A 5,625-nucleotide genomic window follows, 5' to 3' on the forward strand; every position below is an offset into this window, starting at 1 on the left:
TACGAATAAAAATTCATCAGCCTTGAAGTGAAGGGCTGGTGTATTTTGGGAAAAACCCTAACACACTAGTGAAACATGTCACTTGAATGCATCAAATCATTTTAAATATTCAACCCTTTGCTGAATAGGGGCACGGGCATTTCAATGCAAAGACACTGTCCATAAATCAAAGAGAACCTTCAACACTATTGAACACTCGTGGTAAACGTAATATCTGATTCAGATAAATTGTCCTGTAAACATCAGAATGCCTTTTACAAACCGTATGTGTGGAATAAGTTCCTCTGGGAATGAAACAAACATTCTGCAAAAAAACACATCAACAACATTCATAGCAACAGGGCGTGTATATTAAGCCCGGCTCTTCCTATGACACACTCATGCCCGACACCCAATCTTGGCACCGAAAGCCATGACGGAAACTCAAAAATAGCCTAAAAATAGCTGTCTCAAGTGACAAAAAGACTAAGTGCCATGACTCAAAGACGGTGTCCTGTTACTGTCAATTAAATCTGCCATCATCAAATGCATCCAGATGTCAAATCTGATCATATTTGTAGAGGACTGACTAAGGATTAAATAGTAAGTAATGCTGACTTGAAGGAAATCAATTTATTATAATAATTACTTTTACCTTTCACGTTCAAAATGAGTCATTTTTTGTTATTGCATTATTGCCCCATGAAAATAATTCAAATAATTCAAATTGAATTATTTTATAACAAAACACTTATTATTAAGCATTATTGTCAACTCATTGAGATCTGAGATGTTTCAGTTGATTTTGCTGTCAGAGTTGAGCTGCATCTCAGATGTTTTGCACTCGCCATCCATACGTCAACAATCTATTTACATACTGTATACATGTAACATCTTGTTCATTTCCCCGCTAGCTGCACAACCCCCTTGTTTACTTGTTCTTTACTTGCGTGTGGGGGGGGGGGGGGGGGGGGGGGACATTACGACAAGTGGCTGGAGGGCGCTGATGTATTACACACTGAGAGGAGTTCATTTTCTTTCTATTCCATTTCATGCCAACCAATCAACTCTCACCAATACTTAGCCGGTGTTGATGGGATTCAAAAAAATTAAAAATAGAAGACGGAAGACAGAAGACAGAACAACGTTCTTTAAATTTAGAAGATTAATAGAACCTCTGCTCTGTAGTGGTTAAGGCAAACTCAAAGATACTTAGAATAGATTTGTTCCTCTACATCAATTACCCGACTGCACATAATGATATATGTTAGTTGAGATAATTTACTAAACACAAGTATTCATTATGCAAAATGCATTATCTTTAATTTATCTTTGTGATGGTGAGAGTCTTAAATTAAAGAATAATAAATAATAAGATTAAATCCGCTCAAACTGAAGTAGAAATGAATCACTATTGAACACAATGGTTTTCATTCATGAGGGATGAGCGATAAACTCTGATGATTTGCAAGAGAGACATAATGTTTTATTAATGTTGTTTCTTAAGCATATGTATACTTGTGTTATTAAGTAGTAACTCTATAAGTAGAATACAATACAGTGGAAATAGTTGTATAATATATATATTTTTCTTTGACTGGAGAAAGAATCCACCCTGAGGAAGAACTTGAGGAAGCCAGTAAACTACGTCTCTTCATGCTGTCTGTTTGTGCCTACCAGCCACCTTGTGGTGACATACAGGTACTACAGCATTAGTTCACGTACTTGATGCCAGAAATACGAGGGATTCCTTTATTTGTAACAGCTTAATTGTGTGTTTTATCATTTTCAAGTATTCTTTGTTTTTCCTAACAGCAAAGCGACAACTTCTTTGTAAGTGTACAACACAAGACATGAAAACTTACATGCCTAATGGTTAATGTTGACCACACATCAATAATTTTTTTCAACATTTTAAGCAAACTGTAAAATGCCTTTTGTTGGCTGGGAATTCTGCACATTAATATTAACAGTAATACTCTAGCCTCTTGCTCCTACAATACAATGCAAATGAGCCACATGCATGAAGCAAACCACACTCCTTAAACAAAAATACATTGTTCTAGAAGCCCCAAAGAGTGTAACACTTCTACTTGAATTATTCATGAAAAATAACTGACAGCATAATCTGGACTAAGACATTTGACAATCCATGGCCTATTTGACATACAGGCTGGTTTCTCTCATTCTAACCAAGGGTGTACAGAAATGCACCAATTCATTTGTTGTAGTTGTCATGGCAACCCTGCCCTTCAAATTCATCATGCGATCCACAGCGCTGGAAGTAACATGACCGGGTTGCACACATTGCTAATCATAGCTTGGATTTTGAGACAAAGTAAAATAATCAATGGTGGAGTGATTATGTAAATTGTTCCTGTCACAGTCTAGAATGACTAAGAACGAAAGACTCCAATGACATGTAACTAACTAACTAAAGTTTAAGTTACCTCTTTGCCTTCCACATCAGCCATCCCTCACTATTATGACACCGAATCCTTTAAACACAGTAGAGGAACGCATACTGCAACAAAGCAGTATTTGACAGTAACCGTTTCTGTGGCCGAACCTCTCATGGTTGATGTCAGTGATGCACACAAACACACAAATAATAAACATATATCTTTCTTCCCTTGACCCAACCATACCTGATGAAGTGCATGGTGGTTATGTGTTACAACGTAGAACTTTAACTGCAGGCAACTTTTCTACACTTCACATAAAAAATGGGCTGACGCTATTATCACCTTTAATGCATTTACACACACACACACACACACACACACAGACACACACACTGCAATAATTGTACTTACGGTTTGTGAAAATTAGGTTGATGAGAATCTCCCCCAAACCAAAATGCAATTCTGAAGTTTCTCTGAGCCACATGGATTGCTGCTCACTGCGGTCCATCTCTTGATTGCATTTCCATTGTAGTGCAAATGTATCACCCGGTACTCCGGCTACAGAGGGGAGAGGACACAGGTCACTACACACCACGGGGTTTCACTTTCTTTGCAGGCTGAAGGGTTCTCTTTCAGCGGCAGAGAATTGACAGGCCGTGCATAAAAGCTCTCTGAGCTCCCTAAAGAGGGACACGCTTCCTGATTCTGTCATTGTGCACGGTGTCCCAACGAAACCATGTGCCCACAAAACATGGCAAAAACACTATGTAAATAAGTCAGTGTTGCTGTTCTGATCAGACACAGAAACAGAGTTTTTTGCTTTTGTTTTAAATGTTCCAGAGTGATTGTTGTGGCCGCTCACGACAGATCTGTCCAAGGAGATGTGCTGCATGAAGGTCACCGGATAGCCACTGATAACCTGAGAGGAATGCATAATTCACAACGGCCAGAGAGGGGTGTCCTGTGTAGCCTGTTAGCATTCACATCGGGTTACACTGATAGGAGATGACTGACAGCGGACCACCCGGCTTCCTGGACACACCTTTCCTTAAATTTACCCGTGAAATATCCCAAAAAGTTTGAATTGGTTGGTTTCATGTGCTAGGTGACAATGAAAGAGGCTACACGGTAACGCCAAATTGTGATTAGTGCGAGTCAGGAAAACAATTAACACTTGGGAGTCTAACAGTATAACCTTGATGAAGACCCTTAATGGGACAGTTCGCACACTGTCAGATCTACAAATCAAATAGACCCACAGTGTTTACTTAGTTTGCTAATAAAGGTAGTTTCAGAAAATATATATATTTTGCAGAAATGGTTTTGCCTTTTGGGGGAAACTAGCAGTCTTTTTAGTGTGTGGTCTTTAGCTTGGTTTATTTTCTAGGCCCTCTTCCGTTATTTATGGTAATTAAAACAATTATTTAGTTAAATAATTAACAGACATTGAGTAAAAGAAAAAACAGGCAATCACATGTGTGGATTCAACGATGCAGCCATGTCTCCAAACTGATTAAAACGTCTTTGTATCCACTACACTTTTAGATGAAGTCATTCCACAATATTTAATTGGTTCAAATTGCAAGTTTGTGCTAATCCAATGTGTGTAAATAGCTCACCGATCTCTTTGTTGTAGACGTTATAGTTGTTGTACTGTAAATACTGTAAGCTTTGTGTTAGTGTTTTTGAATAATTACTGCTTGCAGTTGAAAAATGATAATACATTTAGTTTTTTACTACAACACATGCTGCCATTCTCCCTTTATAAATACCTCTGCTAATTCATTATTCTTCCATGTTGGCAAGAATGTGCTAGAAATCCACCTTGTTTATTAATGTACTTCTTGAAATAAGCAATGTAAACATTACGTCTCGGTTTAAGAATACCATAATTAGCACGCTTCGACTGCAACTTTAAGGGGAATTAAAGGTTTTTTAAATGTTCACAGAAAGTTACACATCACACCGTTTTGTAATAACGAAGGTGTTACGATACTTCTCTATTTGAGGAGTAATATAATATGCTATTTGAAAAAGCTATGGCAAACACATTTGTTTAAAATGACTCAAAACTTTTTACTTTTGCAACTTCTGCCCTGGATGTTCAGCCCTAATGTCTGTTTACTCTGCGATGTCTATTCTATTCCTCTTGTGAGAAGCACAGGACGCTTTACTGATGCCCCTTGGAGCACATCAGTATCACGTTATGCAAACATCAGAGGAAATGTGATACTTAACTGAGAAGTAACTGTGTGTGGAAGGCCAATACAAGAAACAAGGTCACAGTTCATCCCTGGCTCACTGAAACAAGTGTTTCAACAGGCCACATATGTAATATGTGAAAAACATAAAATATATATATTTGTTCTATATGGTTGTAGAAACTATTCTGAAAGTATACAAGTGAAATATTAATGTATTCCTCCATGTCTAATAAGAACTACACTTCTATGTATCATCATATCTGCTTCTGTAGACAGAATCATATATATATATACCAGCTACACTGTAAACGGACATGACCAGACATTTTTCTGAATGGTTTGTTCGGGTCTTCACGAAATCAGTAGTTTAATGTTGTAGCCACAAGATGGCAGTGTGCTTCAGAGATGTATTTCATCCCGACTCTCTGAGAAGTCATATGTTAATGTTAGAAATCATATGTTCACTAAAACACAAAGCTGTCCCGTTGCATTGGGCTCTAATCCAGCAAAGGCCCTTCACATTTGGTCAATTTAACCTGCAACTAACCCAGACCCAGAGTGGCCTAATACAATTTTATATAGTGGGTCTATGCCAAGACATTTGTTTCATTCTATACGCATCTCAATCAGACATATTACCATTTGTTCAACTATTAGAGTCAGTAGTAATAGTATTAGGCCACTGATGTAAAGTAATGGAACAGGGTGCTCAGCTCAGCTTCAAACATAACATATAACCCAGTGTAGGAGGGGAAAGTAAAGTATGCCTAGAATTTAAAGTCTGTTTGTTTAATGTGAATTATTGTAAACCGGAGAATCGCGACTTACCTGCCGTCGCCCTTTCATAAAAGCGACTAAAAATCATCATTGACCCCTCCTCCCCCCCCCCCCCCCACCCCACACACACCCACACACACACAAACGAAAACATTGTTAACGTCTAATGACAGAGTTTCAGACACCACAAATTCCCACTTGATATGTTTTAACGTCCAAATCAAGCCTCGCCGTCTTTGGGCGGCAGTCGGCGCGCGTGA

Source organism: Pungitius pungitius, chromosome 10 (assembly GCF_949316345.1).
Source record: "Pungitius pungitius chromosome 10, fPunPun2.1, whole genome shotgun sequence".
In the NCBI taxonomy this organism is placed as follows: domain Eukaryota; kingdom Metazoa; phylum Chordata; class Actinopteri; order Perciformes; family Gasterosteidae; genus Pungitius; species Pungitius pungitius.